Source organism: Anas platyrhynchos, chromosome 39, assembly GCF_047663525.1.
Source record: "Anas platyrhynchos isolate ZD024472 breed Pekin duck chromosome 39, IASCAAS_PekinDuck_T2T, whole genome shotgun sequence".
Classification (NCBI taxonomy): domain Eukaryota; kingdom Metazoa; phylum Chordata; class Aves; order Anseriformes; family Anatidae; genus Anas; species Anas platyrhynchos.
The window spans coordinates 2489754-2515718 of NC_092627.1; positions in this window are offsets into that span (position 1 = coordinate 2489754).

Below are 25965 nucleotides of genomic sequence, written 5' to 3' on the forward strand. Positions count from 1 at the left end.
ATGGTCCAAAGGGGCTCGGAACGCATTTCCTGAGGCCTGATTTTTCGCTCGTCTCCGATGACGGCTACGGCTACGTTTCTATTTGCTCAGGAACAGCGAACATGGAGGGTCCAGTTGCATGTGGGGCTGCGTAAAGGCTCCCCTGGGAACTTCAGATTGACTAAAAGCCTTCCTTTGGGGGCACTTTTGGATGGTTCAAAGGGTCTCACAAGGCATTTCCTGGGGCCTGATTTTTCACTCGTCTCCGATGACAGCTAGGGCTACGTTTAGGTTTGCTCAGGAACAGCGAACCCGGAGGGTCCAGTTGCATGTGGGGCTTTGTAAAAGCTCCCCTGGTGAGTTGACTTGTACCCAAAGCCTTCCTTTGGGGGCACTTTTGCATGGTCCAATTTGGCTTGCCACGCGTTTTTTGGGGCCCGGTTTTTCAGTCTTCTCCCATGATGGCTAGGGATATATTTAGGGTTGCTCGTAAAAAGCGAACCCGGAGGGTCCAGTTGCATGTGGGGCTGCGTAAAGGCTCCCCTGGGGAGTTCACTTGTACCCAAAGCCTTCCTTTGGGGGCACTTTTGGATGGTCCAAAGGGGCTTGCAATGCGTTTTCGGGGGCCCAGTTTTTCTGTCTTCTCCCATGCCGGCTAGGGATATATTTAGGGTTGCTCGGAAAATTCGAACCCGGAGGGTCCAGTTGCATGTGGGGCTGCGTAAAGGCTCCCCTGGGGAGTTCACTTGTACCCAAAGCCTTCCTTTGGGGGCACTTTTGCATGGTCCAAAGGGGCTCGCAACGCATTTCCTGGGGCCTGGTTTTTCACTCGTCTCCGATGACGGCTAGGGCTACGTTTAGGTTTTTCCAGGAACAATGAACCCGGAGGGTCCAGTTGCATGTGGGGCTGTGTAAAGGCTCCCCTGGGGAGTTCTCTTGTACCCAAAGCCTTCCTTTGGGGGCACTTTTGGATGGTCCAAAGGGGCTCGCAACACATTTCCTGGGGCCTGATTTTTCACTTGTCTCCGATGACGGCTAAGGCTACGTTTATGTTTGCTCAGGAACAGCGAACCCGGAGGGTCCAGTTGCATGTGGGACTGCGTAAAGGCTCCCCTGGGGAGTTCACTTGTACCCAAAGCCTTCCTTTGGGGGCACTATTGCATGGTCCAAAGGGGCTCGCAACGCATTTCCTGGGGCCTGATTTTTCACTCGTCTTCGATGCCGGCTAGGGCTATGTTTAGTGATGCTCAAAAAAAGCGAACCAGGAGGGTCCAGTTGCATGTGGGGCTGCGTAAAGGCTCCCCTGGGGAGTTCTCTTGTACCCAAAGCCTTCCTTTGGGGGCACTTTTGGATGGGCGAAAAGGGCTCGCAACGCATTTCCGGGGGCCTGATTTTTCACTCGTCTCCGATGCCGGCTAGTGATATGTTTAGGGATGCTCGGAAACAACGAACCCGGAGGGTCCAGTTGCATGTGGGGCTGCGTAAAGGGTCCCCTGGGGAGTTCTCTTGTACCCAAAGCCTTCCTTTGGGGGCACTTTTGGATGGGCGAAAAGGGCTCGCAACGCATTTCCGGGGGCCTGATTTTTCACTCGTCTCCGATGACGGCTAGTGATATGTTTAGGGATGCTCGGAAACAACGAACCCGGAGGGTCCAATTGCATGTGGGGCTGCGTAAATGCTCCCCTGGGGAGTTCTCTTGTACCCAAAGCCTTCCTTTGGGGGCACTATTGCATGGTCCAAAGGGGCTCGCAACGGATTTCCTAGGGCCTGATTTTTCACTCGTCTCCGATGACGGCTAGTGCTACGTTTCGATTTGATCAGGAACAGCGAACCCGGAGGGTCCAGTTGCATGTGGGGCTGCGTCAAAGCTCCCCTGGGGAGTTCACTTGTACCCAAAGCATTCCTTTGGGGGCACTTTTGGGTGGTCCATAGGGGCTCGGAACGCATTTCCTGGGTCCTGATTTTTCACTCGTCTCCGATGACAGCTCGGGCTACGTTTCGATTTGCTCAGGAACAGCGAACCCGGAGGGTACAGTTGCAGGTGGGGCTTTGTAAAGGCTCCCCTGGGAACTTCAGATTGACTAAAAGCCTTCCTTTGGGGGCACTTTTGGATGGTCCAAAGGGGCTCGGAAGGCATTTCCTGGGGCCTGATTTTTCACTCGTCTCCGAAGACGGCTAGGGATACGTTTAGGTTTGCTCAGGAACAGTGAACCCGGAGGGTCCAGTTGCATGTGGGGCTGCGTAAAGGCTCCCCTGGGGAGTTCACTTGTACCCAAAGTCTTCCTTTGGGGGCACTTTTGCATGGTCCAAAGGGGCTCGCAACGCATTTCCTGGGGCCTGATTTTTCACTCGTCTCCGATTAAGGCTAGGGCTACGTATAGGTTTTCTCAGGAACAATGAACCCGGAGGGTCCAGTTGCATGTGGGGCTGCGTGAAGGCTCCCCTGGGGAGTTTTCTTGTACCCAAAGCCTTCCTTTGGGGGCACTTTTGGATGGGCGTAAAGGGCTCGGAACGCATTTCCTGGGGCCTGAATTTTCACTCGTATTCGATGCCAGCTATGGCTATGTTTAGGGATGCTCGGAAACAGCGAACCCGGAGGGTCCAGTTGCATGTGGGACTGCGTAAAGGCTCCCCTGGGGAGTTCACTTGTACCCAAAGCCTTCCTTTGGGGGCACTATTGCATGGTCCAAAGGGGCTCGCAACGGATTTCCTGGGGCCTGATTTTTCACTCGTCTCCGAAGATGGCTAGGGCTACGTTTAGATTTGCTCAGGAACAGCGAACCCGGAGGGTCCAGTTGCATGTGGGGCTGCGTAAAGGCTCCCCTGGGGAGTTCACTTGTACCCAAAGCCTTCCTTTGGGGGCACTTTTGGATGGTCCAAAGGGGCTCGCAACGCATTTCCTGGGGCCTGATTTTTCACTCGTCTCCGATGACGGCAAGGGCTACGTTTAGGTTTGCTCAGGAACAGCGATCCTGGAGGGTCCAGTTGCATGTGGGGCTGCGTAAAGGCTCCCCTGGGGAGTTCACTTGTACCCAAAGCCTTCCTTTGGGGGCACTTTTGGATGGGCAAAAAGGGCTTGGAACTCGTTTTCTGGGGCCCGGTTTTTCAGTCTTCTTCGATGCCGGCTAGGCCTATGTTTAGTTATGTTCGGAAACAGCGAACCCGGAGGGTCCAGTTGCATGTGGGGCTGCGTAAAGGCTCCCCTGGGAAATTCAGATTGACTAAAAGCCTTCCTTTGGGGGCACTTTTGGATGGTCCAAAGGGGCTCGCAACAAATTTCCTGGTGCCTGATTTTTCAATTCTCTCCGAAGACGGCTAGGGTTACGTTTAAGTTTGGTCAGGAACAGGGAACCCGGAGGGTCCAGTTGCATGTGGGGCTTTGTAAAAGCTCCACTTGGGAGTTCTCTTCTACCCAAAGCCTTCCTTTGCGGGCACTTTTGCATGGTCCAAAGGGACTTGCAACGCATTTTCTGGGACCCGGTTTTTCAGTCTTCTCCCATGCCGGCTAGGGATATATTTAGGGTTGCTCTGAAAATTCAAACCAGGAGGGTCCAGTTGCATGTGGGGCTGCGTAAAGGCTCCCCTGGGGAGTTCTCTTGTACCCAAAGCCTTCCTTTGGGGGCGCTTTTGGATGGTCCAAAGGGGCTCGCAACGCATTTCCTGGGGCCTGGTTTTTCACTCGTCTCCGATGACGGCTAGGGCTACGTTTAGGTTTTTTCAGGAACAATGAACCCGGAGGGTCCAGTTGCATGTGGGGCTGTGTAAAGGCTCCCCTGGGGAGTTCTCTTGTACCCAAAGCCTTCTTTGGGGGTATTTTAGGATGGTCCAAAGGGGCTCGCAACACATTTCCTGGGGCCTGATTTTTCACTTGTCTCCGAAGACGGCTAGGGCTATGTTTATGTTTGCTCAGGAACAGCGAACCCGGAGGGTCCAGTTGCATGTGGGACTGCGTAAAGGCTCCCCTGGGGAGTTCTCTTGTACCCAAAGCCTTCCTTTGGGGGCACTTTTGGATGGTTCAAAGGGGCTCGCAACGCATTTCCTGGGGCCTGATTTTTCACTCGTCTTCGATGCCGGCTAGGGTTATGTATAGTGATGCTCGGAAAAAGCGAACCCGGAGGGTCCAGTTGCATGTGGGGCTGCATAAAGGCTCCCCTGGGGAGTTCACTTGTACCCAAAGCCTTCCTTTGGGGGCACTTTTGGATGGTCCAAAGGTGCTCGTAACGCATTTCCTGGGGCCTGATTTTTCAGTCGTCTCCGATGACGGCTAGGGCTACGTTTAGGTTTGCTCAGGAACAGCGAACCCGGAGGGTCCAGTTGCATGTGGGGCTGCGTAAAGGCTCCCCTGGGGATTTCACTTGTACCCAAAGCCTTCCTTTGGGGGCACTTTTGGATGGTCCAAAGGGTCTCACAAGGCATTTCCTGGGGCCTGATTTTTCACTCGTCTCCGATGACAGCTAGGGCTACGTTTAGGTTTGCTCAGGAACAGCGAACCCGGAGGGTCCAGTTGCATGTGGGGCTTTGTAAAAGCTCCCCTGGTGAGTTCACTTGTACCCAAAGCCTTCCTTTGGGGGCAATTTTGCATGGTCCATTTTGGCTTGCCACGCGTTTTTTGGGGCCCGGTTTTTCAGTCTTCTCCCATGATGGCTAGGGATATATTTAGGGTTGCTCGTAAAAAGCGAACCCGGAGGGTCCAGTTGCATGTGGGGCTGCGTAAAGGCTCCCCTGGGGAGTTCACTTGTACCCAAAGCCTTCCTTTGGGGGCACTTTTGCATGGTCCAAAGGGGCTCGCAACGCATTTCCTGGGGCCTGGTTTTTCACTCGTCTCCGATGACGGCTAGGGCTACGTTTAGGTTTTTCCAGGAACAATGAACCCGGAGGGTCCAGTTGCATGTGGGGCTGTGTAAAGGCTCCCCTGGGGAGTTCTCTTGTACCCAAAGCCTTCCTTTGGGGGCACTTTTGGATGGTCCAAAGGGGCTCGCAACACATTTCCTGGGGCCTGATTTTTCACTTGTCTCCGATGACGGCTAAGGCTACGTTTATGTTTGCTCAGGAACAGCGAACCCGGAGGGTCCAGTTGCATGTGGGACTGCGTAAAGGCTCCCCTGGGGAGTTCACTTGTACCCAAAGCCTTCCTTTGGGGGCACTATTGCATGGTCCAAAGGGGCTCGCAACGCATTTCCTGGGGCCTGATTTTTCACTCGTCTTCGATGCCGGCTAGGGCTATGTTTAGTGATGCTCAAAAAAAGCGAACCAGGAGGGTCCAGTTGCATGTGGGGCTGCGTAAAGGCTCCCCTGGGGAGTTCTCTTGTACCCAAAGCCTTCCTTTGGGGGCACTTTTGGATGGGCGAAAAGGGCTCGCAACGCATTTCCGGGGGCCTGATTTTTCACTCGTCTCCGATGCCGGCTAGTGATATGTTTAGGGATGCTCGGAAACAACGAACCCGGAGGGTCCAGTTGCATGTGGGGCTGCGTAAATGCTCCCCTGGGGAGTTCTCTTGTACCCAAAGCCTTCCTTTGGGGGCACTATTGCATGGTCCAAAGGGGCTCGCAACGGATTTCCTAGGGCCTGATTTTTCACTCGTCTCCGATGACAGCTCGGGCTACGTTTCGATTTGCTCAGGAACAGCGATCTCGGAGGGTACAGTTGCAGGTGGGGCTTTGTAAAGGCTCCCCTGGGATCTTCAGATTGACTAAAAGCCTTCCTTTGGGGGCACTTTTGGATGGTCCAAAGGGGCTCGGAAGGCATTTCCTGGGGCCTGATTTTTCACTTCTCCCCGGAGACGGCTAGGGCTACGTTTAAGTTTGGTCAGGAACATCGAACCCGGATGGTCCAGTTGCATGTGGGGCTTTGTAAAGGCTCCCCTTGGGAGTTCTCTTGTACCCAAAGCCTTCTATTGGGGTCACTTTTGCATGGTCCAAAGGGGCTTGCAACGCGTTTTCTTGGGCCCGGTTTTTCAGTCTACTCCCATGCCGGCTAGGGATATATTTAGGGTTGCTCGGAAAATTCGAACCCGGAGGGTCCAGTTGCATGTGGGGCTGCGTAAAGGCTCCCGTGGGGAGTTCACTTGTACCCAAAGTCTTCCTTTGGGGGCACTTTTGCATGGTCCAAAGGGGCTCGCAACGCATTTCCTGGGGCCTGATTTTTCACTCGTCTCCGATGACGGCTAGGGCTACGTTTAGGTTTTCTCAGGAACAATGAACCCGGAGGGTCCAGTTGCATGTGGGGCTGCGTGAAGGCTCCCCTGGGGAGTTTTCTTGTACCCAAAGCCTTCCTTTGGGGGCACTTTTGGATGGGCGTAAAGGGCTCGGAACGCATTTCCTGGGGCCTGAATTTTCACTCGTATTCGATGCCAGCTATGGCTATGTTTAGGGATGCTCGGAAACAGCGAACCCGGAGGGTCCAGTTGCATGTGGGACTGCGTAAAGGCTCCCCTGGGGAGTTCACTTGTACCCAAAGCCTTCCTTTGGGGGCACTATTGCATGGTCCAAAGGGGCTCGCAACGGATTTCCTGGGGCCTGATTTTTCACTCGTCTCCGAAGATGGCTAGGGCTACGTTTAGATTTGCTCAGGAACAGCGAACCCGGAGGGTCCAGTTGCATGTGGGGCTGCGTAAAGGCTCCCCTGGGGAGTTCACTTGTACCCAAAGCCTTCCTTTGGGGGCACTTTTGGATGGTCCAAAGGGGCTCGCAACGCATTTCCTGGGGCCTGATTTTTCACTCGTCTCCGATGACTGCTAGTGTTACGTTTTGGTTTGCTCAGGAACAGCGAACCCGGAGGGTCCAGTTGCATGTGGGGCTGCGTAAAGGCTCCCCTGGGGAGTTCACTTGTACCCAAAGCCTTCCTTTGGGGGCACTTTTGGATGGTCCAAAGGGGCTCGCAACGCATTTCCTGGGCCTGATTTTTCACTCGTCTCCGATGACTGCTAGGGCTACGTTTCGATTTGCTCAAGATCAGCGAACCCAGAGGGTCCAGTTGCATGTGGGGCTGCGTAAAGGCTCCCCTGGGGAGTTCTCTTGTACCCAAAGCCTTCCTTTGGGGGCACTTTTGCATGGGCGAAAAGGGCTCGCAACGCATTTCCTGGGGCCTGATTTTTCACTCGTCTCCGATGACGGCTAGGCCTATATTTACGTATGTTCGGAAACAGCGAACCCGGAGGGTCCAGTTGCATGTGGGGCTGCGTAAAGGCTCCCCTGGGAACTTCAGATGTACCCAAAGCCTTCCTTTGGTGAAACTTTTGGATGGACCATAGGGTCTCAAAAGGCATTTACTGGGGCCTGATTTTTCACTCGTCTCCGATGACAGCTAGGGCTACGTTTAGGTTTGCTCAGGAGCAGCGAACCCGGAGGGTCCAGTTGCATGTGGGGCTTTGTAAAAGCTCCCCTGGTGAGTTCACTTGTACCCAAAGTCTTCCTTTGGGGGCACTTTTGCATGGTCCAATGGGGCTTGCAACGCATTTCCTGGGGCCTGATTTTTCAGTCGTCTTCGATGCCGGCTAGGGATATGTATATTGATGCTCGGAAAAAGCGAACCCGGAGGGTCCAGTTGCATGTGGGGCTGCATAAAGGCTCCCCTGGGGAGTTCACTTGTACCCAAAGTCTTCCTTTGGGGGCACTTATGGATGGTCCAAAGGTGCTCGCAACGCATTTCCTGGGGCCTGATTTTTCAGTCGTCTCCGATGACGGCTAGGGCTACGTTTAGGTTTGCTCAGGAACAGCGAACCCGGAGGGTCCAGTTGCATGTGGGGCTGCGTAAAGGCTCCCCTGGGGAGTTCACTTGTACCCAAAGCCTTCCTTTGGGGGCACTTTTGCATGGTCCAAAGGGGCTTGCAACGCGTTTTCTGGGACCCGGTTTTTCAGTCATCTCCCATGCCGGCAAGGGATATATTTAGGGTTGCTCGGAAAAAGCAAACCCGTGGGTCCAGTTGCATGTGGGGCTTTGTAAAGGCTCCCCTGGGGAGTTCACTTGTACCCAAAGCCTTCCTTTGGGGGCACTTTTGGATGGGCAAAAAGGGCTTGGAACTCGTTTTCTGGGGCCTGATTTTTCAGTCGTCTTCGATGCCGGCTAGGGCTATGTTTAGGGATACTCGGAAACAGCGAACCCGGAGGGTCCAGTTGCATGTGGGGCTGCGTAAAGGCTCCCCTGGGGAGTTCACTTGTACCCAAAGCCTTCCTTTGGGGGCACTTTTGGATGGTCCAAAGGGGCTCGCAACAAATTTCCTGGTGCCTGATTTTTCAATTCTCTCCGAAGACGGCTAGGGTTACGTTTAAGTTTGGTCAGGAACAGCGAACCCGGAGGGTCCAGTTGCATGTGGGGCTTTGTAAAAGCTCCCCTTGGGAGTTCTCTTGTACCCAAAGCCTTCCTTTGCGGGCACTTTTGCATGGTCCAAAGGGACTTGCAACGCATTTTCTGGGACCCGGTTTTTCAGTCTTCTCCCATGCCGGCTAGGGATATATTTAGGGTTGCTCTGAAAATTCAAACCAGGAGGGTCCAGTTGCATGTGGGGCTGCGTAAAGGCTCCCCTGGGGAGTTCTCTTGTACCCAAAGCCTTCCTTTGGGGGCGCTTTTGGATGGTCCAAAGGGGCTCGCAACGCATTTCCTGGGGCCTGGTTTTTCACTCGTCTCCGATGACGGCTAGGGCTACATTTAGGTTTTTTCAGGAACAATGAACCCGGAGGGTCCAGTTGCATGTGGGGCTGTGTAAAGGCTCCCCTGGGGAGTTCTCTTGTACCCAAAGCCTTCTTTGGGGGTATTTTTGGATGGTCCAAAGGGGCTCGCAACACATTTCCTGGGGCCTGATTTTTCACTTGTCTCCGAAGACGGCTAGGGCTACGTTTATGTTTGCTCAGGAACAGCGAACCCGGAGGGTCCAGTTGCATGTGGGACTGCGTAAAGGCTCCCCTGGGGAGTTCACTTGTACCCAAAGCCTTCCTTTGGGGGCACTTTTGGATGGTCCAAAGGTGCTCGCAATGCATTTCCTGGGGCCTGATTTTTCAGTCGTCTCCGATGACGGCTAGGGCTACGTTTAGGTTTGCTCAGGAACAGCGAACCCGGATGGTCCAGTTGCATGTGGGGCTGCGTAAAGGCTCCCCTCGGGAGTTCACTTGTACCCAAAGCCTTCCTTTGGGGGCACTTTTGCATGGTCCAAAGGGTCTCACAAGGCATTTCCTGGGGCCTGATTTTTCACTCGTCTCCGATGACAGCTAGGGCTACGTTTAGGTTTGCTCAGGAGCAGCGAACCCGGAGGGTCCAGTTGCATGTGGGGCTTTGTAAAAGCTCCCCTGGTGAGTTCACTTGTACCCAAAGTCTTCCTTTGGGGGCACTTTTGCATGGTCCAATGGGGCTTGCAACGCATTTCCTGGGGCCTGATTTTTCAGTCGTCTTCGATGACGGCTAGGGCTATGTTTAGGGATTCCGGAAAAAGAGAACCCGGAGGGTCCAGTTGCATGTGGGGCTGCGTAAAGGCTCCCCTGGGGAGTTCTCTTGTACCCAAAGCCTTCCTTTGGGGGCACTTTTGGATGGTCCAAAGGGGCTTGCAACGCATTTCCTGGGGCCTGATTTTTCACTCGTCTCCGATGACGGCTAGGGCTACGTTTAGATTTGCTCAGGAACAGCGAACCCGGAGGGTCCAGTTGCATGTGGGGCTGCGTAAAGGCTCCCCTGGGGAGTTCACTTGTACCCAAAGCCTTCCTTTGGGGGCACTTTTGGATGGGCGAAAAGGGCTCGGAACGCATTTCCTGGGGCCTGATTTTTCACTCGTCTCCGATGACGGCTAGGGTTAGGTTTAGGTTTGCTCAGGAACAGCGAACATGGAGGGTCCAGTTGCATGTGGGGCTGCGTAAAGGGTCCCCTGGGGAGTTCACTTGTACCCAAAGTCTTCCTTTGGGGGCACTTTTGGATGGTCCAAAAGTGGCTTGCAACAGATTTCCTGGGGCCTGATTTTTCAGTCGTCTCCGATGACGGCTAGTGTTACGTTTTGGTTTGCTCAGGAACAGCGAAACCGGAGGGTCCAGTTGCATGTGGGGCTGCGTAAAGGCTCCCCTGGGGAGTTCTCTTGTACCCAAAGCCTTCCTTTGGGGGCACTATTGCATGGGCGAAAAGGGCTCGCAACGCATTTCCTGGGGCCTGATTTTTCACTCGTCTCCGATGACGGCTAGGCATATATTTAGGTATGTTCGGAAACAGCAAACCCGGAGGGTCCAGTTGCATGTGGGGCTGCGTAAAGGCTCCCCTGGGGAGATCTCTTGTACCCAAAGCCTTCCTTTGGGGACACTTTTGCATGGTCCAAAGGGGCTTGCAACGCGTTTTCTGGGACCCGGTTTTTCAGTCTTCTCCCATGCCGGCAAGGGATATATTTAGGGTTGCTCGGAAAAAGCAAACCCGTGGGTCCAGTTGCATGTGGGGCTGCGTAAAGGCTCCCCTGGGAACTTCAGATGTACGCAAAGCCTTCCTTTGGTGAAACTTTTGGATGGACCATAGGGTCTCAAAAGGCATTTACTGGGGCCTGATTTTTCACTCGTCTCCGATGACAGCTAGGGCTACGTTTAGGTTTGCTCAGGAGCAGCGAACCCGGAGGGTCCACTTGCATGTGGGGCTGCGTAAAGGCTCCCCTGGGGAGTTCTCTTGTACCCAAAGCCTTCCTTTGGGGACACTTTTGCATGGTCCAAAGGGGCTTGCAACGCGTTTTCTGGGACCCGGTTTTTCAGTCTTCTCCCATGCCGGCAAGGGATATATTTAGGGTTGCTCGGAAAAAGCAAACCCGTGGGTCCAGTTGCATGTGGGGCTTTGTAAAGGCTCCCCTGGGGAGTTCACTTGTACCCAAAGCCTTCCTTTGGGGGCACTTTTGGGTGGTCAAAAAGGGCTTGGAACTCGTTTTCTGGGGCCTGATTTTTCAGTCGTCTTCAATGCCGGCTAGGGCTATGTTTAGGGATACTCGGAAACAGCGAACCCGGAGGGTCCAGTTGCATGTGGGGCTGCGTAAAGGCTCCCCTGGGGAGTTCACTTGTACCCAAAGCCTTCCTTTGGGAGCACTTTTGGATGGTCCAAAGGGGCTCGCAACGCATTTCCTGGGCCTGATTTTTCACTCATCTCCGATGACGGCTAGGGCTACGTTTCGATTTGCTCAAGAACAGCGAACCCAGAGGGTCCAGTTGCATGTGGGGCTGCGTAAAGGCTCCCCTGGGGAGTTCTCTTGTACCCAAAGCCTTCCTTTGGGGGCACTTTTGCATGGGCGAAAAGGGCTCGCAACGCATTTCCTGGGGCCTGATTTTTCACTCGTCTCCGATGACGGCTAGGCCTATATTTAGGTATGTTCGGAAACAGCGAACCCGGAGGGTCCAGTTGCATGTGGGGCTGCGTAAAGGCTCCCCTGGGGAGTTCTCTTGTACCCAAAGTCTTCCTTTGGGGGCACTTTTGGATTGTCCAAAGGGGCTCGCAACGCATTTTCTGGGGCCTGATTTTTCAGTCGTCTTCGATGACGGCTAGGGCTGTGTTTAGGGATTCCGGAAAAAGAGAACCCCGAGGGTCCAGTTGCATGTGGGGCTGCGTAAAGGCTCCCCTGGGGAGTTCACTTCTACCCAAAGACTTCCTTTGGGGGCACTATTGCATGGTCCAAAGGGGCTCCCAACCTATTTCCTGGGGCCTGATTTTTCACTCGTCTCCGATGACGGCTAGGCCTAAGTTTAGATTTGCTCAGGAACAGCGAACCCGGAGGGTCCAGTTGCATGTGGGGCTGCGTAAAGGCTCCCCTGGGGAGTTCACTTGTACCCAAAGCCTTCCTTTGGGGGCACTTTTGCATGGTCCAAAGGGGCTTGCAACGCGTTTTCTGGGACCCGGTTTTTCAGTCTTCTCCCACGCCGGCAAGGGATATATTTAGGGTTGCTCGGAAAAAGCAAACCCGTGGGTCCAGTTGCATGTGGGGCTGCGTAAAGGCTCCCCTGGGAACTTCAGATGTACCCAAAGCCTTCCTTTGGTGACACATTTGGATGGTCCAAAGGGTCTCAAAAAGCATTTCCTGGGGCCTGATTTTTCACTCGTCTCCGATGACAGCTAGGGCTACGTTTAGGTTTGTTCAGGAGCAGCGAACCCGGAGGGTCCAGTTACATGTGGGGCTTTGTAAAAGCTCCCCTGGTGAGTTCACTTGTACCCAAAGTCTTCTTTTGGGGGCACTTTTGCATGGTCCAATGGGGCTTGCAACGCATTTCCTGGGGCCTGATTTTTCAGTCGTCTTCGATGACGGCTAGGGCTATGTTTAGGGATTCCGGAAAAAGAGAACCCGGAGGGTCCAGTTGCATGTGGGGCTGCGTAAAGGCTCCCCTAGGGAGTTCTCTTGTACCCAAAGTCTTCCTTTGGGGGCACTTTTGGATGGTCCAAAGGGGCTCGCAACTCATTTCCTGGGGCCTGATTTTTCAGTCGTCTCCGATGACGGCTAGGGTTACGTTTAGGTTTGCTCAGGAACAGCGAAGCCGGAGGGTCCAGTTGCATGTGGGGCTGCGTAAAGGCTCCCCTGGGGAGTTCACTTGTACCCAAAGCCTTCCTTTGGGGGCACTTTTGCATGGTCCAAAGGGGCTTGCAACGCGTTTTCTGGGACCCGGTTTTTCAGTCATCTCCCATGCCGGCAAGGGATATATTTAGGGTTGCTCGGAAAAAGCAAACCCGTGGGTCCAGTTGCATGTGGGGCTGCGTAAAGGCTCCCCTGGGGAGTTCACTTGTACCCAAAGCCTTCCTTTGGGGGCACTTTTGGATGGGCAAAAAGGGCTTGGAACTCGTTTTCTGGGGCCTGATTTTTCAGTCGTCTTCGATGCCGGCTAGGCCTATCTTTAGGTATGTTCGGAAACAGCGAACCCGGAGGGTCCAGTTGCATGTGGGGCTGCGTAAAGGTTCCCCTGGGAACTTCAGATTGACTAAAAGCCTTCCTTTGGGGGCACTTTTCGATGGTCCAAAGGGGCTCGCAACAAATTTCCTGTTGCCTGATTTTTCAATTCTCTCCGAAGACGGCTAGGGTTACGTTTAAGTTTGGTCAGGAACAGGGAACCCGGAGGGTCCAGTTGCATGTGGGGCTTTGTAAAAGCTCCCCTTGGGAGTTCTCTTGTACCCAAAGCCTTCCTTTGCGGGCACTTTTGCATGGTCCAAAGGGGCTTGCAACGCATTTTCTGGGACCCGGTTTTTCAGTCTTCTCCCATGCCGGCTAGGGATATATTTAGGGTTGCTCTGAAAATTCAAACCAGGAGGGTCCAGTTGCATGTGGGGCTGCGTAAAGGCTCACCTGGGGAGTTCTCTTGTACCCAAAGCCTTCCTTTGGGGGCGCTTTTGGATGGTCCAAAGGGGCTCGCAACGCATTTCCTGGGGCCTGGTTTTTCACTCGTCTCCGATGACGGCTAGGGCTACGTTTATGTTTTTTCAGGAACAATGAACACGGAGGGTCCAGTTGCATGTGGGGCTGTGTAAAGGCTCCCCTGGGGAGTTCTCTTGTACCCAAAGCCTTCTTTGGGGGTATTTCTGGATGGTCCAAAGGGGCTCGCAACACATTTCCTGGGGCCTGATTTTTCACTCGTCTCCGAAGACGGCTAGGGCTACGTTTAGGTTTGCTCAGGAACAGCGAACCCGGAGGGTCCAGTTGCATGTGGGGCTTTGTAAAAGCTCCCCTGGTGAGTTCACTTGTACCCAAAGTCTTCCTTTGGGGGCACTTTTGCATGGTCCAATGGGGCTTGCAACGCATTTCCTGGGGCCTGATTTTTCAGTCGTCTTCGATGACGGCTAGGGCTATGTTTAGGGATTCCGGAAAAAGAGAACCCGGAGGGTCCAGTTGCATGTGGGGCTGCGTAAAGGCTCCCCTAGGGAGTTCTCTTGTACCCAAAGTCTTCCTTTGGGGGCACTTTTGCATGGTCCAAAGGGGCTTGCAACGCGTTTTCTGGGACCCGGTTTTTCAGTCATCTCCCATGCCGGCAAGGGATATATTTAGGGTTGCTCGGAAAAAGCAAACCCGTGGGTCCAGTGGCATGTGGGGCTTTGTAAAGGCTCCCCTGGGGAGTTCACTTGTACCCAAAGCCTTCCTTTGGGGGCACTTTTGGATGGGCAAAAAGGGCTTGGAACTCGTTTTCTGGGGCCTGATTTTTCAGTCGTCTTCGATGCCGGCTAGGCCTATGTTTAGGTATGTTCGGAAACAGCGAACCCGGCGGGTCCAGTTGCATGTGGGGCTGCGTAAAGGCTCCCCTGGGAACTTCAGATTGACTAAAAGCCTTCCTTTGGGGGCACTTTTGGATGGTCCAAAGGGGCTCGCAACAAATTTCCTGGTGCCTGATTTTTCAATTCTCTCCGAAGACGGCTAGGGTTACGTTTAAGTTTGGTCAGGAACAGGGAACCCGGAGGGTCCAGTTGCATGTGGGGCTTTGTAAAAGCTCCCCTTGGGAGTTCTCTTGTACCCAAAGCCTTCCTTTGCGGGCACTTTTGCATGGTCCAAAGGGACTTGCAACGCATTTTCTGGGACCCGGTTTTTCAGTCTTCTCCCATGCCGGCTAGGGATATATTTAGGGTTGCTCTGAAAATTCAAACCAGGAGGGTCCAGTTGCATGTGGGGCTGCGTAAAGGCTCCCCTGGGGAGTTCTCTTGTACCCAAAGCCTTCCTTTGGGGGCGCTTTTGGATGGTCCAAAGGGGCTCGCAACGCATTTCCTGGGGCCTGGTTTTTCACTCGTCTCCGATGACGGCTAGGGCTACGTTTAGGTTTTTTCAGGAACAATGAACCCGGAGGGTCCAGTTGCATGTGGGGCTGTGTAAAGGCTCCCCTGGGGAGTTCTCTTGTACCCAAAGCCTTCTTTGGGGGTATTTTTGGATGGTCCAAAGGGGCTCGCAACACATTTCCTGGGGCCTGATTTTTCACTTGTCTCCGAAGACGGCTAGGGCTACGTTTAGGTTTGCTCAGGAACAGCGAACCCGGAGGGTCCAGTTGCATGTGGGGCTTTGTAAAAGCTCCCCTGGTGAGTTCACTTGTACCCAAAGTCTTCCTTTGGGGGCACTTTTGCATGGTCCAATGGGGCTTGCAACGCATTTCCTGGGGCCTGATTTTTCATTCGTCTTCGATGGCGGCTAGGGCTATGTTTAGGGATTCCGGAAAAAGAGAACCCGGAGGGTCCAGTTGCATGTGGGGCTGCGTAAAGGCTCCCCTGGGGAGTTCTCTTGTACCCAAAGCCTTCCTTTGGGGGCACTTTTGGATGGTCCAAAGGGGCTTGCAACGCATTTCCTGGGGCCTGATTTTTCACTCGTCTCTGATGACGGCTAGGGTTAGGTTTAGGTTTGCTCAGGAACAGCGAACATGGAGGGTCCGGTTGCATGTGGGGCTGCGTAAAGGGTCCCCTGGGGAGTTCACTTGTACCCAAAGTCTTCCTTTGGGGGCACTTTTGCATGGTCCAATGGGGCTTGCAACGCATTTCCTGGGGCCTGATTTTTCAGTCGTCTCCGATGACGGCTAGTGTTACGTTTTGGTTTGCTCAGGAACAGCGAACCCGGAGGGTCCAGTTGCATGTGGGGCTGCGTAAAGGCTCCCCTGGGGAGTTCACTTGTACCCAAAGCCTTCCTTTGGGGGCACTTTTGGATGGTCCAAAGGGGCTCGCAACGCATTTCCTGGGGCCTGATTTTTCACTCGTCTCCGATGACTGCTAGGGCTACGTTTCGATTTGCTCAAGATCAGCGAACCCAGAGGGTCCAGTTGCATGTGGGGCTGCGTAAACGCTCCCCTGGGGAGTTCTCTTGTACCCAAAGCCTTCCTTTGGGGGCACTTTTGCATGGGCGAAAAGGGCTCGCAACGCATTTCCTGGGGCCTGATTTTTCACTCGTCTCCGATGACAGCTAGGGCTACGTTTAGGTATGTTCGGAAACAGCGAACCCGGAGGGTCCAGTTGCATGTGGGGCTGCGTAAAGGCTCCCCTGGGGAGTTCACTTGTACCCAAAGTCTTCCTTTGGGGGCACTTTTGGATTGTCCAAAGGGGCTCGCAACGCATTTCCTGGGGCCAGATTTTTCAGTCGTCTTCGATGACGGCTAGGGCTGTGTTTAGGGATTCCGGAAAAAGAGAACCCGGAGGGTCCAGTTGCATGTGGGGCTGCGTAAAGGCTCCCCTGGGGAGTTCACTTCTACCCAAAGACTTCCTTTGGGGGCACTATTGCATGGTCCAAAGGGGCTCCCAACCTATTTCCTGGGGCCTGATTTTTCACTCGTCTCCGATGACGGCTAGGCCTAAGTTTAGATTTGCTCAGGAACAGCGAACCCGGAGGGTCCAGTTGCATGTGGGGCTGCGTAAAGGCTCCCCTGGGGAGTTCACTTGTACCCAAAGCCTTCCTTTGGGTGTCTTTTGGATGGGCAAAAAGGGCTTGGAACTCGTTTTCTGGGGCCTGATTTTTCAGTCGTCTTCGATGCCGGCTAGGGCTATGTTTAGGGATACTCGGAAACAGCGAACCCGGAGGGTCCAGTTGCATGTGGGGCTGCGTAAAGGCTCCCCTGGGAACTTCAGATGTACCCAAAGCCTTCCTTTGGTGACACTTTTGGATGGTCCAAAGGGTCTCACAAGGCATTTCCTGGGGCCTGATTTTTCACTCGTCTTCGATGACAGCTAGGGCTACGTTTAGGTTTGCTCAGGAGCAGCGAACCCGGAGGGTCCAGTTGCATGTGGGGCTGCGTAAAGGCTCCCCTGGGGAGTTCACTTGTACCCAAAGCCTTCCTTTGGGGGCACTTTTGCATGGTCCAAAGGGGCTTGCAATGCGTTTTCTGGGACCCGGTTTTTCAGTCTTCTCCCATGCCGGCAAGGGATATATTTAGGGTTGCTCGGAAAAAGCAAACCCGTGGGTCCAGTTGCATGTGGGGCTTTGTAAAGGCTCCCCTGGTGAGTTCACTTGTACCCAAAGCCTTCCTTTGGGGGCACTTTTGGGTGGTCAAAAAGGGCTTGGAACTCGTTTTCTGGGGCCTGACTTTTCAGTCGTCTTCGATGCCGGCTAGGGCTATGTTTAGGGATACTCGGAAACAGCGAACCCGGAGGGTCCAGTTGCATGTGGGGCTGCGTAAAAGCTCCCCTGGGAACTTCAGATGTACCCAAAGCCTTCCTTTGGTGAAACTTTTGGATGGTCCAAAGGGTCTCACAAGGCATTTCTTGGGGCCTGATTTTTCACTCGTCTCCGATGACAGCTAGGGCTACGTTTAGGTTTGCTCAGGAGCAGCGAACCCGGAGGGTCCAGTTGCATGTGGGGCTGTGTAAAAGCACCCCTGGTGAGTTCACTTGTACCCAAAGCCTTCCTTTGGGGGCACTTTTGCATGGTCCAATGGGGCTTGCAACGCGTTTTCTGGGGCCCGGTTTTTCAGTCTTCTCCCATGCCGGCTAGGGATATATTTAGGGTTGCTCGGAAAAAGCGAACCCGGAGGGTCCAGTTGCATGTGGGGCTGCGTAAATGCTCCCCTCCGGAGTTCTGTTGTACCCAAAGCCTTCCTTTGGGGGCACTTTTGCATGGTCCAAAGGGGCTCGCAACGCATTTCCTGGGTCCTGATTTTTCACTCGTCTCCGATGACGGCTAGGGCTATGTTTAGTTTTGCTCAGGAACAGCGAATCCGGAGGGTCCAGTTGCATGTGGGGCTGCGTAAAGGCTCCCCTGGGAACTTCAGATTGACTAAAAGCCTTCCTTTGGGGGCACTTTTGGATGGTCCAAAGGGGCTCGCAACAAATTTCCTGGGGCCTGATTTTTCAATTCACTCCGAAGACGGCTAGGGCTACGTTTAGGTATGCTCAGGAGCAGCGAACCCGGAGGGTCCAGTTGCATGTGGGGCTGCGTAAAGGCTCCCCTGGGGAGTTCTCTTGTACCCAAAGCCTTCCTTTGGGGGCACTTTTGGATGGTCCAAAGGGGCTCGCAACGGATTTCCTGGGGCCTGATTTTTCACTCGTCTCCGATGACGGCTAGGGCTACGTTTAGATTTGCTCAGGAACAGTGAACCCGGATGGTCCAGTTGCATGTGGGGTGCGTAAAGGCTCCCCTGGAGAGTTCTCTTGTACCCAAAGCCTTCCTTTGGGGCCACTTTTGGATGGGCGAAAAGGGCTCGCAACGCATTTCCTGGGGCCTGATTTTTCACTCGTCTTCGATTCCGGCTAGTGATATGTTTAGGGATGCTCGGAAACAACGAACCCGGAGGGTCCAGTTGCATGTGGGACTGCGTAAATGCTCCCCTGGGGAGTTCTCTTGTACCCAAAGCCTTCCTTTGGGGGCACTATTGCATGGTCCAAAGGGGCTCGCAACGGATTTCCTGGGGCCTGATTTTTCACTCGTCTCCGATGATGGCTAGGGCTACGTTTAGATTTGCTCAGGAACAGCGAACCTGGAGGGTCCAGTTGCATGTGGGGCTGCGTAAAGGCTCCCCTGGGGAGTTCTCTTGTACCCAAAGCCTTCCTTTGGGGGCACTATTGCATGGTCCAAAGGGGCTCGGAACGCATTTCCTGAGGCCTGATTTTTCGCTCGTCTCCGATGACGGCTAGGGCTACGTTTCGATTTGCTCAGGAACAGCGAACATGGAGGGTCCAGTTGCATGTGGGGCTGCGTAAAGGCTCCCCTGGGAACTTCAGATTGACTAAAAGCCTTCCTTTGGGGGCACTTTTGGATGGTTCAAAGGGTCTCACAAGGCATTTCCTGGGGCCTGATTTTTCACTCGTCTCCGATGACAGCTAGGGCTACGTTTAGGTTTGCTCAGGAACAGCGAACCCGGAGGGTCCAGTTGCATGTGGGGCTGCGTAAAGGCTCCCCTGGGGAGTTCACTTGTACCCAAAGCCTTCCTTTGGGGGCACTTTTGGATGGTCCAAAGGGGCTTGCAATGCGTTTTCGGGGGCCCAGTTTTTCTGTCTTCTCCCATGCCGGCTAGGGATATATTTAGGGTTGCTCGGAAAATTCGAACCCGGAAGGTCCAGTTGCATGTGGGGCTGCGTAAAGGCTCCCCTGCTGAGTTCACTTGTACCCAAAGCCTTCCTTTGGGGGCACTTTTGCATGGTCCAAAGGGGCTCGCAACGCATTTCCTGGGGCCTGGTTTTTCACTCGTCTCCGATGACGGCTAGGGCTACGTTTAGGTTTTTCCAGGAACAATGAACCCGGAGGGTCCAGTTGCATGTGGGGCTGTGTAAAGCCTCCCCTGGGGAGTTCTCTTGTACCCAAAGCCTTCCTTTGGGGGCACTTTTGGATGGTCCAAAGGGGCTCGCAACACATTTCCTGGGGCCTGATTTTTCACTTGTCTCCGATGACGGCTAAGGCTACGTTTATGTTTGCTCAGGAACAGCGAACCCGGAGGGTCCAGTTGCATGTGGGACTGCGTAAAGGCTCCCCTGGGGAGTTCACTTGTACCCAAAGCCTTCCTTTGGGGGCACTATTGCATGGTCCAAAGGGGCTCGCAACGCATTTCCTGGGGCCTGATTTTTCACTCGTCTTCGATGCCGGCTAGGGATATGTTTAGTGATGCTCAAAAAAAGCGAACCAGGAGGGTCCAGTTGCATGTGGGGCTGCGTAAAGGGTCCCCTGGGGAGTTCTCTTGTACCCAAAGCCTTCCTTTGGGGGCACTTTTGGATGGGCGAAAAGGGCTCGCAACGCATTTCCGGGGGCCTGATTTTTCACTCGTCTCCGATGACGGCTAGTGATATGTTTAGGGATGCTCGGAAACAACGAACCCGGAGGGTCCAATTGCATGTGGGGCTGCGTAAATGCTCCCCTGGGGAGTTCTCTTGTACCCAAAGCCTTCCTTTGGGGGCACTATTGCATGGTCCAAAGGGGCTCGAAACGGATTTCCTAGGGCCTGATTTTTCACTCGTCTCCGATGACGGCTAGTGCTACGTTTCGATTTGCTCAGGAACAGCGAACCCGGAGGGTCCAGTTGCATGTGGGGCTGCGTCAAAGCTCCCCTGGGGAGTTCACTTGTACCCAAAGCATTCCTTTGGGGGCACTTTTGGGTGGTCCATAGGGGCTCGGAACGCATTTCCTGGGTCCTGATTTTTCACTCGTCTCCGATGACAGCTCGGGCTACGTTTCGATTTGCTCAGGAACAGCGAACCCGGAGGGTACAGTTGCAGGTGGGGCTTTGTAAAGGCTCCCCTGGGAACTTCAGATTGACTAAAAGCCTTCCTTTGGGGGCACTTTTGGATGGTCCAAAGGGGCTCGGAAGGCATTTCCTGGGGCCTGATTTTTCACTTCTCCCCGAAGACGGCTAGGGCTACGTTTAAGTTTGGTCAGGAACATCGAACCCGGATGGTCCAGTTGCATGTGGGGCTTTGTAAAGGCTCCCCTTGGGAGTTCTCTTGTACCCAAAGCCTTCTATTGGGGGCACTTTTGCATGGTCCAAAGGGGCTTGCAACGCGTTTTCTGGGGCCCGGTTTTTCAGTCTACTCCCATGCCGGCTAGGGATATATTTAGGGTTGCTCGGAAAATTCGAACCCGGAGGGTCCAGTTGCATGTGGGGCTGCGTAAAAGCTCCCCTGGGGAGTTCACTTGTACCCAAAGCCTTCCTTTGGGGGCACTTTTGGATGGTCCAAAGGGGCTTGCAACGCATTTCCTGGGGCCTGATTTTTCACTCGTCTCCGAAGACGGCTAGGGATACGTTTAGGTTTGCTCAGGAACAGTGAACCCGGAGGGTCCAGTTGCATGTGGGGCTGCGTAAAGGCTCCCCTGGGGAGTTCACTTGTACCCAAAGTCTTCCTTTGGGGGCACTTTTGCATGGTCCAAAGGGGCTCGCAACGCATTTCCTGGGGCCTGATTTTTCACTCGTCTCCGATTAAGGCTAGGGCTACGTATAGGTTTTCTCAGGAACAATGAACCCGGAGGGTCCAGTTGCATGTGGGGCTGCGTGAAGGCTCCCCTGGGGAGTTTTCTTGTACCCAAAGCCTTCCTTTGGGGGCACTTTTGGATGGGCGTAAAGGGCTCGGAACGCATTTCCTGGGGCCTGAATTTTCACTCGTATTCGATGCCAGCTATGGCTATGTTTAGGGATGCTCGGAAACAGCGAACCCGGAGGGTCCAGTTGCATGTGGGACTGCGTAAAGGCTCCCCTGGGGAGTTCACTTGTACCCAAAGCCTTCCTTTGGGGGCACTATTGCATGGTCCAAAGGGGCTCGCAACGGATTTCCTGGGGCCTGATTTTTCACTCGTCTCCGAAGATGGCTAGGGCTACGTTTAGATTTGCTCAGGAACAGCGAACCTGGAGGGTCCAGTTGCATGTGGGGCTGCGTAAAGGCTCCCCTGGGGAGTTCACTTGTACCCAAAGCCTTCCTTTGGGGGCACTTTTGGATGGTCCAAAGGGGCTCGCAACGCATTTCCTGGGGCCTGATTTTTCACTCGTCTCCGATGACGGCAAGGGCTACGTTTAGGTTTGCTCAGGAACAGCGATCCTGGAGGGTCCAGTTGCATGTGGGGCTGCGTAAAGGCTCCCCTGGGGAGTTCACTTGTACCCAAAGCCTTCCTTTGGGGGCACTTTTGAATGGTCCAAAGGGGCTTGCAACGCGTTTTCTGGGGCCCGGTTTTTCAGTCTTCTCCCATGCCGGCTAGGGATATATTTAGGGATGCTCGGAAACAGCAAACCCGGAGGGTCCAGTTGCATGTGGGGCTTTGTAAAGGCTCCCCTGGGGAGTTCACTTGTACCCAAAGCCTTCCTTTGGGGGCACTTTTGGATGGGCAAAAAGGGCTTGGAACTCGTTTTCTGGGGCCTTATTTTTCAGTCTTCTTCGATGCCGGCTAGGCCTATGTTTAGTTATGTTCGGAAACAGCGAACCCGGAGGGTCCAGTTGCATGTGGGGCTGCGTAAAGGCTCCCCTGGGAAATTCAGATTGACTAAAAGCCTTCCTTTGGGGGCACTTTTGGATGGTCCAAAGGGGCTCGCAACAAATTTCCTGGTGCCTGATTTTTCAATTCTCTCCGAAGACGGCTAGGGTTACGTTTAAGTTTGGTCAGGAACAGGGAACCCGGAGGGTCCAGTTGCATGTGGGGCTTTGTAAAAGCTCCACTTGGGAGTTCTCTTCTACCCAAAGCCTTCCTTTGGGGGCACTTTTGCATGGTCCAAAGGGACTTGCAACGCATTTTCTGGGACCCGGTTTTTCAGTCTTCTCCCATGCCGGCTAGGGATATATTTAGGGTTGCTCTGAAAATTCAAACCAGGAGGGTCCAGTTGCATGTGGGGCTGCGTAAAGGCTCCCCTGGGGAGTTCTCTTGTACCCAAAGCCTTCCTTTGGGGGCGCTTTTGGATGGTCCAAAGGGGCTCGCAACGCATTTCCTGGGGCCTGGTTTTTCACTCGTCTCCGATGACGGCTAGGGCTACGTTTAGGTTTTTTCAGGAACAATGAACCCGGAGGGTCCAGTTGCATGTGGGGCTGTGTAAAGGCTCCCCTGGGGAGTTCTCTTGTACCCAAAGCCTTCTTTGGGGGTATTTTTGGATGGTCCAAAGGGGCTCGCAACACATTTCCTGGGGCCTGATTTTTCACTTGTCTCCGAAGACGGCTAGGGCTATGTTTATGTTTGCTCAGGAACAGCGAACCCGGAGGGTCCAGTTGCATGTGGGACTGCGTAAAGGCTCCCCTGGGGAGTTCTCTTGTACCCAAAGCCTTCCTTTGGGGGCACTTTTGGATGGTTCAAAGGGGCTCGCAACGCATTTCCTGGGGCCTGATTTTTCACTCGTCTTCGATGCCGGCTAGGGCTATGTATAGTGATGCTCGGAAAAAGCGAACCCGGAGGGTCCAGTTGCATGTGGGGCTGCATAAAGGCTCCCCTGGGGAGTTCACTTGTACCCAAAGCCTTCCTTTGGGGGCACTTTTGGATGGTCCAAAGGTGCTCGTAACGCATTTCCTGGGGCCTGATTTTTCAGTCGTCTCCCATGACGGCTAGGGCTACGTTTAGGTTTGCTCAGGAACAGCGAACCCGGAGGGTCCAGTTGCATGTGGGGCTGCGTAAAGGCTCCCCTCGGGATTTCACTTGTACCCAAAGCCTTCCTTTGGGGGCACTTTTGGATGGTCCAAAGGGTCTCACAAGGCATTTCCTGGGGCCTGATTTTTCACTCGTCTCCGATGACAGCTAGGGCTACGTTTAGGTTTGCTCAGGAACAGCGAACCCGGAGGGTCCAGTTGCATGTGGGGCTTTGTAAAAGCTCCCCTGGTGAGTTCACTTGTACCCAAAGCCTTCCTTTGGGGGCAATTTTGCATGGTCCATTTTGGCTTGCCACGCGTTTTTTGGGGCCCGGTTTTTCAGTCTTCTCCCATGATGGCTAGGGATATATTTAGGGTTGCTCGTAAAAAGCGAACCCGGAGGGTCCAGTTGCATGTGGGGCTGCGTAAAGGCTCCCCTGGGGAGTTCACTTGTACCCAAAGCCTTCCTTTGGGGGCACTTTTGCATGGTCCAAAGGGGCTCGCAACGCATTTCCTGGGGCCTGGTTTTTCACTCGTCTCCGATGACGGCTAGGGCTACGTTTAGGTTTTTCCAGGAACAATGAACCCGGAGGGTCCAGTTGCATGTGGGGCTGTGTAAAGCCTCCCCTGGGGAGTTCTCTTGTACCCAAAGCCTTCCTTTGGGGGCACTTTTGGATGGTCCAAAGGGGCTCGCAACACATTTCCTGGGGCCTGATTTTTCACTTGTCTCCGATGACGGCTAAGGCTACGTTTATGTTTGCTCAGGAACAGCGAACCCGGAGGGTCCAGTTGCATGTGGGGCTTTGTAAAGGCTCCCCTGGGGAGTTCACTTGTACCCAAAGCCTTCCTTTGGGGGCACTATTGCATGGTCCAAAGGGGCTCGCAACGCATTTCCTGGGGCCTGATTTTTCACTCGTCTTCGATGCCGGCTAGGGCTATGTTTAGTGATGCTCAAAAAAAGCGAACCAGGAGGGTCCAGTTGCATGTGGGGCTGCGTAAAGGCTCCCCTGGGGAGTTCTCTTGTACCCAAAGCCTTCCTTTGGGGGCACTTTTGGATGGGCGAAAAGGGCTCGCAACGCATTTCCGGGGGCCTGATTTTTCACTCGTCTCCGATGCCGGCTAGTGATATGTTTAGGGATGCTCGGAAACAACGAACCCGGAGGGTCCAGTTGCATGTGGGGCTGCGTAAATGCTCCCCTGGGGAGTTCTCTTGTACCCAAAGCCTTCCTTTGGGGGCACTATTGCATGGTCCAAAGGGGCTCGCAACGGATTTCCTAGGGCCTGATTTTTCACTCGTCTCCGATGACAGCTCGGGCTACGTTTCGATTTGCTCAGGAACAGCGATCTCGGAGGGTACAGTTGCAGGTGGGGCTTTGTAAAGGCTCCCCTGGGATCTTCAGATTGACTAAAAGCCTTCCTTTGGGGGCACTTTTGGATGGTCCAAAGGGGCTCGGAAGGCATTTCCTGGGGCCTGATTTTTCACTTCTCCCCGGAGACGGCTAGGGCTACGTTTAAGTTTGGTCAGGAACATCGAACCCGGATGGTCCAGTTGCATGTGGGGCTTTGTAAAGGCTCCCCTTGGGAGTTCTCTTGTACCCAAAGCCTTCTATTGGGGTCACTTTTGCATGGTCCAAAGGGGCTTGCAACGCGTTTTCTTGGGCCCGGTTTTTCAGTCTACTCCCATGCCGGCTAGGGATATATTTAGGGTTGCTCGGAAAATTCGAACCCGGAGGGTCCAGTTGCATGTGGGGTTGCGTAAAAGTTCCCCTGGGGAGTTCACTTGTACCCAAAGCCTTCCTTTGGGGGCACTTTTGGATGGTCCAAAGGGGCTTGCAACGCATTTCCTGGGGCCTGATTTTTCACTCGTCTCCGAAGACGGCTAGGGCTACGTTTAGGTTTGCTCAGGAACAGTGAACCCGGAGGGTCCAGTTGCATGTGGGGCTGCGTAAAGGCTCCCGTGGGGAGTTCACTTGTACCCAAAGTCTTCCTTTGGGGGCACTTTTGCATGGTCCAAAGGGGCTCGCAACGCATTTCCTGGGGCCTGATTTTTCACTCGTCTCCGATTACGGCTAGGGCTACGTTTAGGTTTTCTCAGGAACAATGAACCCGGAGGGTCCAGTTGCATGTGGGGCTGCGTGAAGGCTCCCCTGGGGAGTTTTCTTGTACCCAAAGCCTTCCTTTGGGGGCACTTTTGGATGGGCGTAAAGGGCTCGGAACGCATTTCCTGGGGCCTGAATTTTCACTCGTATTCGATGCCAGCTATGGCTATATTTAGGGATGCTCGGAAACAGCGAACCCGGAGGGTCCAGTTGCATGTGGGACTGCGTAAAGGCTCCCCTGGGGAGTTCACTTGTACCCAAAGCCTTCCTTTGGGGGCACTATTGCATGGTCCAAAGGGGCTCGCAACGGATTTCCTGGGGCCTGATTTTTCACTCGTCTCCGAAGATGGCTAGGGCTACGTTTAGATTTGCTCAGGAACAGCGAACCCGGAGGGTCCAGTTGCATGTGGGGCTGCGTAAAGGCTCCCCTCGGGAGTTCACTTGTACCCAAAGCCTTCCTTTGGGGGCACTTTTGGATGGTCCAAAGGGGCTCGCAACGCATTTCCTGGGGCCTGATTTTTCACTCGTCTCCGATGACGGCAAGGGCTACGTTTAGGTTTGCTCAGGAACAGCGATCCTGGAGGGTCCAGTTGCATGTGGGGCTGCGTAAAGGCTCCCCTGGGGAGTTCACTTGTACCCAAAGCCTTCCTTTGGGGGCACTTTTGGATGGTCCAAAGGGGCTTGCAACGCGTTTTCTGGGGCCCGGTTTTTCAGTCTTCTCCCATGCCGGCTAGGGATATATTTAGGGATGCTCGGAAACAGCAAACCCGGAGGGTCCAGTTGCATGTGGGGCTGCCTAAAGGCTCCCCTGGGGAGTTCACTTGTACCCAAAGCCTTCCTTTGGGGGCTCTTTTGGATGGGCAAAAAGGGCTTGGAACTCGTTTTCTGGGGCCTGATTTTTCAGTCTTCTTCGATGCCGGCTAGGCCTATGTTTAGTTATGTTCGGAAACAGCGAACCCGGAGGGTCCAGTTGCATGTGGGGCTGCGTAAAGGCTCCCCTGG